A 10,484-nucleotide genomic window follows, 5' to 3' on the forward strand; every position below is an offset into this window, starting at 1 on the left:
CAGAGAGTAGGAATAAATGGGTCTTTTTCGGGGTTGCAGGTGGTAACTAGCGGGGTACCGCAGGGATCCGTTCTTTGGTCCCCTGATTTGGATGAGGCAACCAAATTTAATATTTCCAAGTTTGCTGATGATACTAAACTAGGTGGGATGGTGAGTTGTGAGGATGATGCAAAGAGGCTTCAAGGCGGTTTAGACAAGTTGATTGAGTGGGCAAATACATGGCAGATGCAGTATAACGTGGATAAATGTGAAGTTATCCACTTCGGATGGAAAAACAGAAAGGCAGAGTATTACTTAAATAGTGATAGATTGGGAAACGTTGATGTACAAAAGGACCTGGGTGTCCTTGTACACCAATCACTGAAAGCAAGCATGCAGGTGCAGCAAGCAGTTAGGAAGGCAAATGGTATGTTGGCCTTCATTGCAAGTGGATTTGAGTACAGGAGAAAAGATGTCTCACTGCAGTTTTCAGGGCCTTGGTGAGACCACACCTGTTTGTGTGCAGTTTTGGCCTCCTTACCGAAGAAAGGATACACTTGGCATGGAGGGAGTGCAGCGAAGTTTCACCAGATTGATTCTTGGGATAGCAGCACTGTCGTATGAGGAGATATTCGGTCGACTAAGCCTGTATTCACCAGAGTTTAGAAGAAAAAGAGCGGATCTCATTGAAACGTATAAAGCTCTGACAGGGCTAGACAGGCTGGATGCAAGGAGGATGTTTCCCCTGGCTGGGGAGTCCAGAACGAGGGGTCACAGGCTATGAAACGGAGCAGGACATTTAGGACTGAGATGAGGAGAAATTTCTTCATTCAGAGAGTGGTGAACCAATGGAATTCTCTACCCAGAAGGCTGTGGAGTCCATGTCACTGAAAATATTTAAGAAGGACATTGATAGATTTCTAGACACAGAAGGCATGAAGGGGTATGGGGAGAGAGCGGGAATATGGTATTGAGATAAAGAATCAGCCATGATCATATTGAATGGCCGAGCAGGCTCGAAGGGCCGAATGGTCTACTCCTGCTCCTATTTTCTTTGTTTCTATGTTTCGATGTAAAAAGGAAGAGAGTAGCAAAAGTAAACATTGGTCCCTTACAGGCTGAGACAGGAGAAATTATAATAGGTAATCAGGAAGTAGCAGATACGTTAAACAAATATTTTTTTTCTCTGTTTTCACAGTGGAAGACACTAAAAGCAGAACAAAAATAATGGGGAACCAGGGGGTAAATGAGAGGAAGGAACTTAATACAATTAATATCACTGGAGAAAAAGTACTGGACAAACCAATGGGACTAAAAGCCGCCAAATCCCCTGAACCTGATGGCCAACATCCGTGAGTTCGAAAAGAGGTGGCTGCAGAGATAGTGGATGCATCGGTTATGATCTTCCCAAATTCTCTAGATTCTGGAATGGTCCCAGTGGATTGGAATGCAGCAAATGTTATCCCGCTATTCAAGAAGGGAGGGGGAGAAAAAACAAGGAACGACAGGCCAATTAGCCTGACCTCTTGTCGTCGGGAATATGCTGGAATCCATTATTAAGGAAGTGGTAACAGGGCACTTAGAACATCATAATATGATTCGGCAGAGTCAACATGGTTTAATGAAAGGGAAATCGTGTTTGACAAATTTATTCGAGTTTTTTGAGGATGCAACTAGCAGGATAGATAAAGGTGAACCAATGGATGTCGTACATTTGGATTTTCAAAAGACATTCGATAAGATGCCACATCAAAGGTTGTTGCACAATGTAAGGGTTCATGGAGTTGGGATAATCCATCAGCACGGATAGAGGATTGGTTAACGGACAGAAAATAGAGTGCGGATAAATGGGTCATTTTCAGGTTGGCAGGCTGTAACTAGTGGGGTACCGCAAGGATCGGTGCTTGGGCCTCAGCTATTTACAATCTATATCAATGGCTTAGATGAACAGACCGAGTGTAATGTATCCAAGTTTGCTGATGATAAAAGATAGGTGGGAAAGTAAGCTGTGAGGAGGACACAAAGAGTCTGCAAAGGGATATAGACAGGCTAAGTGAATGGGTAAGAAGGTGCCAGGTGGAGTATGATGTGGGGAAATGTGAGGTTTTACAATTCGGTATGAAAAATAGAAAAGCAGAATATTTTTATATGTTGAGAAATTAGTAAAATTTGGTGTTCAGGGAGAATTGGGTGTCCTCGTACAAGAAACAAAAAAACTCATTATGCAGGTGCAGCAAGCAATGAGGAAGGCAAACGGCATGTTGGCGTTTATTGCAAGGGGGTTGGAGTACAACAGTAATGAAGTCTAACTACAGTTGTACAGGGCATTGGTGAGACCTCACCTGTAGTACTGCGCAGAGTTTTGGTCTCCTTATCTAAGGAAGGATATCCTTGCCTTTGAGGCGGTGTAACGAAGGTTCACTCGATTAATTCCTGGGGTGAGAGGTTTGTCCTATGAAGAGAGGTTGAATAGAATGGGACTATACTTTCTGGAGTTTAGAAGAATGAGAGGTGATTTCATTGGAACATATAAGATTCTGAGGGTGCTTGACAGGGTACATGCCGAGAGGCTGATTTCTCTGGCTGGAGAGTCGAGAACGAGGGGGCATAGTCTCAGGGTAAGGGGTCGGCCATTCAAGACTGAGATGAGGAGGAATTTCTTCACGCAGAGGGTTGTGAATCTTAGGAATTCTCAACCCCAGAGGGCTGTGGATGCTGAGTCATTCAACATATTCAAGACTGAGATCGATAATTTTTTGGACTCTCGGGGAATCAAGGGATATGGGGATCGGGAGGGAAGTGGAGTTGAGGTCGAAGATCAGCCATGATCTTATTGAATGGCGGTGCAGGCTCGAGGGGCCGTATGGCCTACTCCTGCTCCTATTTTATGTTCTTATGTTCCTATAATGCTCGATGCGATATTTTAAAAATTTAAAGAAGTGATTTGATTCCCAAACAGAATTAAAACAATGGGATTCTTGTCATTCTCCAGTGATTTGAACCGGCCATTCCATATCCAGACCCAGTGCTACCATGAGGCTATCAATGTGTGTTCATGGATTTCCAAGTGTCTTATATTTAATTCGTGTTGGAGAGAATGTTCCTGTCACGTTTTCAACATTGAAATCTGTGTACTCAGAGAGAGAAAAATCCACGCGGAAGACCAGGATTCAATTCCCCGGCTGGGAGGTTACACTTTTGCTGTCTTTAACAGATTCACTTTCATTTCTCCTGTAATTTATCTGCAATATTGGATGCGGAAAATACACTGAAAGACAAACTCGGACCATCCCACTTTCCACAATTAAATTTCACTGATATTCCAGCGATTTTAAAAGCTGCTCTCTGCCTCACCCTTCACCTCGATGTCAGAACCAACAGTTAATCTGTTTTTTGGTGGTGTTGATTGAGGGAGGATTATCGTCCAGGTTTCGAAGCATGCGCACAACAAGGTCCCACAAACCGCAATGACAAAGTAACAGGTACATAATGCAGATGGAAAACGAGTGGACCTGAGCAGTATGAAAGTGTAACGGGATTAAATTAAAGAGCTACCGGGAGTGGGGTTCACCCTGGTGTCACATAATTGGATCTAAGTCCTTTACCACTCGGTCTGGTGCTTCATGACACTTTATTTAACTTTCCACGGGCCACTGGTGAAAGAAGACTGAGCGACCACTTTTCCATCTCTTTGTTGGATCATGTCCAGAGTCAAATTATGTGAGGAACGCGGGAGAGAGTGAGAGAGAGAAAGAAAGAGACAGAAACCCATTCAGAAAAACGGAGAAAGTGTGAGGTGCGTGCGCACACACACACACACACACACACACGGAAATATACACATCGGGTGACTCAAACATACAGAGAGAGACAGATAATCGGTCATTTGGCACATTTTTGTTCTATTTCAATCGGAGATTCCGTGAAATCATGCAGATCAATTCCAATGAGCATACAACTCGAGGTGTTAAAAGCCGTGCATTTTTAATTCACGAAAGAATGAGTAATTCCACAAGAAGTTTGCTGCATGTTGAAACGCAGATAATGGGATCCGCAGTCGGCAAGATCCGAACCTGCGCGGAGAGATCCCAATGGATTTCTGGTCCATCGTCTGAACCCCTCGGGGACACTCACAATTAAGTCAACTCAACGGTTCGAATGGCCGCGTGGTCAAGGCATTGGATTCAAAATCCATCTGATTCTGTCATTGGGATGTTTCGAATCCTATTTCCGTTACATTTTGATGCTGCTCTTTGACACTCTTGTTCCATCTGCCTCATGCACCTGTCACTCTGTCATTGCTGTTTGTGGGAACTTGCTTTCCTCAAATTTCGAAACCTGGACGATAATCAACACCACCAAAAAGCAGATGAACTGGCCATCCTTTTCATTGCTGCATGTGAGATCTTTCTGATAAACCTCCTCTGCGCCCTTTCCGATGCCTGACTCTCTCTGTCCCTCAACACAACACTAACGGGTGCCCGAATAACAGGCGAGGATACTCACCACGATACTAACGAGGAGCTGGTGTCGTCTGGTGATGAACATTCACCACAGGTTGCGTTGGACATTCTTCGAATTTCAGTGAATCTTTTGTCAGCATTTATTTGATGACAAAGAAAAGCGTAGTAGAAGTGACACTCAAGTATATTACACATAACACTCAACTGTGGACGAGCCAGGATGGCCGAGTGGTTAAGGCGTTGGACTTAAGATCCAATGGGTTTAGACCCGCGTGGGTTCGAACCCCACTCCTGGTAGTTGTTATTACCGTCACATTTTTTTGCTGCTCATTGACTCTCCTTCCATTTGCATCACAGAATCATGGAAAGGTGACAGCACGGAAGGAGGCCTTTCGGCACATCAAGTCCGTGCCGGCTCGATGCAAGACTCATCCAGCTCGTCCCACTCCCTCTCCATATCCCCGGAGCCCTGCATTTTTTTTCCTTTCAAGTCCTTCTCCCGTTCCGTTTTGAAAGCCATGATTGAATCTGCCTCCATCACCCCCTCGGGGTGCTGAATTAGCCCGGGTCTGCTCACAACTCCGCCTTTCATTTCTTGCTCATTATTGTGGTTCTGACATCGAGGTGACGCAGAGAGCAAGATTTAAAATCGCAGAAATATCAGTGAAATTATACTGTGGAAAGTGGGATTGTCCGAGTTAGTTCATTAGTGTTTTTTCACACATCCAATGTTGGAGATAAATGAAAACGAAGGTTTTGAAGGCAGTAGAAATTCATTGTTCCACGTGGATTTGAATCGAGGTTTAATTGTCTGATAGCTGGTGTTATTCATCACGATACCAACGAGTGACTCGCCTGAGCACCCGATCCACCTGAGCGACGGCTGACACCTGTTCAAGTTCTGCGGCTCTGTGTTGCAGAGCGCTGGATTATAGCGATTTTAAGTGAGCAGCATCGCAATTTGAGCAAGTAGTCGTGGCCGAGTGGTTAAGGCGATGGACTAGAAATCCATTGGGGTCTCTCCCGCGCAGGTTCGAATCCTGCCGACTACGGCTCAGATTTTTCTTTCATCCCTTTCATCTCTGCGTTTCAACCTCAGCGAATGTGTGTAAAATGAAAATGCCAAAATCCATTATTAAGAAGTAGGAGCAGGACATTCGCGGACTCATAATACAATCTAAAATAGTCAACATGGTTTTATGAATGGGAAATCGTGTCTGACAATTTTATTCGAGTTTTTGAGGTGGTATCGAGCAGGGTGGATGAAGTATATTTGGATTTCCAAAAGGCATTCGATAAGGTGCCACATAAAAGGTGGTATCCCTGCTGCTTGTTATTCTCCACGCTTGCACCCACCCGTGCCTTCTGCCGCTTCCTGCCACGCTGCAGCCACTGCTTCTGGCCTTTACCTCGCAGAGAATAACAGGCACAAGATAAGAGCTCATAGATTGAGGATTGGCTAACTAATAGAAAAAAAAGAGTCGGGATAAAAGGGACATTTTCAAAATGGCAATCTGTAACTGGTGGGTGCCGCAGGGATCAGTGCTGGGGTCTCAACTATTTACATTATATATCAATGAATTGGATGAAGGGACAGAGTGTATTGTGGCCAACTTTGCTGATGATACGAAGAGAGGTGGAAAAACAAGTTGCGAGCATGACACAAAGTATCTGCAAAGGGATATTGACAGGTTAAGCGAATGGGCAAATATTTTTCAGATGGAATATAATGTTAGAAAATGTGAATTCACCCACTTTGGAAGGAAAAATATAAAAGAAAAATATTATTTGAATGGAGAAATACTACAAAATGCTGCGGTACAGAGGGATCTGGGTGTCCTCGTACATGATACGCAAAAATTCAACATGCAGGTGCAGCAGGTAATCCAGAAGACAAACGGAACATTGGACTATTGAGAGAAAGACAGAGAAACGGACACTCACACAGAAAAGCTTCGAAAAAGTGAGACACACACACATTACACACAGAGACATGGTCGTTCTTGGTGCCCGTCTGTTGCAGAGCGATGGATCGTGGCAATTTTAAGTGAGCAACATTGAGCTAAACTCAAGCAGGCGTGGCGGGGGTTGTTTAGGGCGATGGATAAAAGATTCATTGGGGTTTCCCCGTGCAGGTTCGAATTCCTGCCGACGATGTTTCAGAACTTTCTTTTCAGACCCCTCACATCTGCGTTTCAACCTACATCTGTCTGTCAGTGTGTGTATCGGTGTGTGTGAGAGTCCGCATGTGTATCAGTGTCTGCTGTGTCAGTGTGTGTGTATTGTGTCTGTGTGTGTGTCTCACTTCGAGTCTATTATAAAGGATATGATAACAGGACACTTCGAAAGTTTCAATGGGATTGGACAAAGTCAACATCGATTTACGAAAGGGAAATCTTTTTTTGACAAACCTACTGGAGGTTTTTGAGGGTGTAACTGGTACGATAGATAAGGGGGAAACCAATTGATGTGGTGCATTATGATTTTCAGAAGGCCTTTGAGAAACCCCCACATAAAAGGTTCGTGTGCAAACTTAAAGCACAAGGGATTGGGGTTAATATACTGGCATGGATTGAAAATTGGTTAACAGACAGGAAACAGAGAGTAGGAATAAATGGATCTTTTTCGGGGTTGCATGTGGTAACTAGTGGGCTACCGCAAGGATCTGTGATTTGGCCCCCTGATTTGGATGAGGCAACCAAATGTAATATTTCCAAGTTTGATGATGATACAAAACTAGGTGGGATGGTGAGTTGTGAGGATGATGCAAAGAGGCTTCAATGCGATTTAGACAAGTTGATTGAGTGGGCAAATACATGGCAGGTGCAGTATAACGTGGATAAATGTGAAGTTATCCACTTCGGATGGAAAAACAAAAAGGCAGAGTATTATTTAACTTGTGATAGATTGGGAAACGTTGATGTAAAAAAGGACCTGGGTGTCCTTGTACACCAATCACTGAAAGCAAGCATGCAGGTGCAGCAAGCAGTTAGGAAGGCGAATGGTATGTTGGCCTTCATTGCAAGTGGATTTGAGTACAGGAGAAAAGATGTCTCACTGCAGTTATACAGGGCCTTGGTGAGACCACACCTGTTTGTGTGCAGTTTTGGCCTCCTTACCTAAGAAAGGATATACTTGCCATGGAGGGAGTGCAGCGAAGTTTCACCAGATTGATTCTTGGGATAGCTGCACTGTCGTATGAGGAGATATTGGGTCGACAAAGCCTGTATTCTCTAGAGTTTAGAAGAATAAGAGGGGATCTCATTGAAACGTATAAAACTCTGGCAGGGCGAGACAGTCTGGATGCAAGGAGGATGTTTCCCCTGCGGGGGGGGGGGGGGGGGGGGTCCAGAACGAGGGGTCACAGGCTGGGAAACGGAGCAGGACATTTAGGACTGAGATGAGGAGACATTTCTTCACTCACAGGGTGGTGAAGCAATGGAATTCTCTACCCAGAAGGCTGTGGAGGCCATGTCACTGAGTATATTTAAGAAGGACATTGATAGATTTCTCGACACAGAAGTCGTCAAGGGGTATGGGGAGAGAGCGGGAATATGGTATTGAGATAAAGAATCAGCCACAATCATATTGAATGGGAGAGCAGGCTCGAAGGGCCGAATGGTCTACTCCTGCTCCTATTTTCTTTGTTTCTATGTTTCGATGTAAAAAGGAAGAGAGCAGCAAAAGTAAACGTTGGCCTCTTAGACTCTGAGACAGGAGAAATTTTCATAGGTAATCAGGAAGTGGCAGATACGTTAAACAAATATTTGTTTCTCTGTTTTCACAGTGGAAGACACAAAAAGCAGAACAGAAATAATGGGGAACCAGGGGTAAATGAGAGGAAGGAACTTAATACAATTCATATCGCTAGAGAAAAAGTACTGGACAAACTAATGGGACTAAAAGCCGACAAATCCCCTGAACCTGATGACCGACATCCGAGAGTTCTAAAAGAGGTGGCTGCAGAGATATTGGATGCATCGGTTATGATCTTCCCAAATTCTCTAGTTTCTGGAATTGTCCCAGTGATTGGAAGATAGCAAATGTTATCCCGCTATTCAAGAAGGGAGGGGGAGAGAAAACAGGGAGCTGCACGTCAATTAGCCTGACCTCTGCCGTCGGGAAAATGCTGGAATCCATTATTAAGGAAGTGGTAACATGGCACTAAGAACATCATAATATGATTAGGCAGAGTCAACATGGTTTTATGAAAGCGGAATCGTGTTTGACAAATTTATTAGAGTTTTTTGAGGATGCAACTAGCAGGATAGTTGAAGGGGAACCAATGGATGTCCTATATTTGGATTTTCAAAAGACATTCGGTTCATGGAGTTTGGGTAATCCATTAGCACGGATAGAGGATTGGTTGATGGACAGTAAAGAGTATGAGGATAAATGGGTCATTTTCAGGTTGGCAGGCTGTAACGAGTGGGGTGCCGCAAGGATCGGAGCTTGGGCCTCAGTTATTTACAATCTATATTCATGACTTAGATGCACGGACCGAGTGTAATGTATCCAAGTTTGCTGCTGATACAAAGCTAGGTGGGAAAGTAAGCTGAGAGGAGGACACAAAGTGTCTGCAAAGGGATATAGACAGGCTAAGTGAATGGGCAAGAAGGTAGCAGGTGGAGTAAAATGTGGGGAAATGTGAGGTTATTCACTTCGGTAGGAAGAATAGAAAATCAGAATATTTTTATATGGTGAGAAACTAGTAAAAGTTGGTGTTCAGGGAGAATTGGGTGTCCTCGTACAAGAAACACAAAAAAGTGATTATGCAGGTGCAGCAAGCAATGAGGAAGGCAAACGGCATGTTGGCGTTTATTGCAAGGGGGTTGGAGTACAACAGTAAGGAAGTCTTACTACAGTTGTATAGGGCATTGGTGAGACCTCACCTGGAGTACTGCACAGAGTTTTGGTCTCCTTATCTAAGGAAGGATATACTTGCCTTTGAGGCGGTGCAACGAAGGTTCACTAGATTAATTCCTGGGATGAGAGGTTTGTCCAATGAAGAGAGATTGAGTAGAATGGGACTATACTTTCTGGAGTTTAGAAGAATGTGAGGTGATTTCATTGGAACATATAAAATTATGAGGGTGCTTGACAGGGTAGATGCCGAGAGGCTGATTTCTCTGGCTGGAGAGTCGAGAACTAGGGGGCAGAGTCTCAGGGTAAGGGGTCGGCCATTTAAGACTGAGATGAGGAGGAATTTCTTCACGCAGAGGGTTGTGAATCATTGGAATTCTCTATCGCAGAGGGCTGTGGATGCTGAGTCATTCAATATATTCAAGGCTGAGATCGATAATTTTTTCGACTCTCGGGGAATCAAGGGATATGGGGATCGGGCGGGAAGTGGAATTGCGGTCGAAGATCAGCCATGATCTTATTGAATGGCGGTGCAGGTTCGAGGGGCCGGATGGCCTACTCCTGCTCCTATTTTATGTTCTTATGTTCTTATATTGCTCGATACTGTATTTTAGAAATTTAAAGAAGTGATTTGATTCCCAAACAGAATGAAAACGATGGGATTCTTGTCATTCTCCAGTGATTTGAACCGGCCATTCCATATCCAGACCCAGTGCGACCATGAGGCTATCAATGTGTGTTCATGGATTTCCAAGTGTCTTATATTTAATTCGAGTTGGAGAGAATGTTCCTGTCACATTTTCATCAATGGAATCTGTTTATTCAGAGAGAAAAATCCACACTGGAGACCAGGATTCAATTCCCCGACGAGTCGGTTACGCTTTTGCTGCCTTTAACAGATTCACTTTCATTTCTCTTGCAATTTATCTGCAATATTGAATGCGACAAATACACTGAAAAACAAACTCGGACCATCCCACTTTCCACAATTTAATTTCACTGATATTCCAGCGATTTTAAAAGCTGCTCTCTGCCTCACCCTTCACCTCGTTGTCAGAACCAAGAATTAATCTGTTTTTTGGTGGTGTTGTTTGAGGAAAGATTATCGTCCAGGTTTCCAGCCATGCGTAAAGCAAAGTCCCACAAACCGCAATTACAAAGTAACAGGTACATAATTCA

At 43.9% G+C, this 10,484-nt stretch overlaps 2 non-coding genes across 2 annotated transcripts; both read left to right on the top strand.

Annotated features, from left to right (window-relative positions):
* Positions 1–4,656: 4,656 nt before the first annotated feature.
* trnal-uaa (transfer RNA leucine (anticodon UAA)) lies at positions 4,657–4,739 on the top strand. The gene has a single exon. It is a non-coding gene; the product is annotated as a tRNA-Leu (tRNA).
* Positions 4,740–5,411: 672 nt separating this feature from the next.
* On the top strand, positions 5,412–5,494 carry trnas-aga (transfer RNA serine (anticodon AGA)). The gene has a single exon. It is a non-coding gene; the product is annotated as a tRNA-Ser (tRNA).
* Positions 5,495–10,484: the final 4,990 nt, after the last annotated feature.

This window comes from Heptranchias perlo, unplaced genomic scaffold (assembly GCF_035084215.1).
Source record: "Heptranchias perlo isolate sHepPer1 unplaced genomic scaffold, sHepPer1.hap1 HAP1_SCAFFOLD_56, whole genome shotgun sequence".
NCBI lineage: Eukaryota > Metazoa > Chordata > Chondrichthyes > Hexanchiformes > Hexanchidae > Heptranchias > Heptranchias perlo.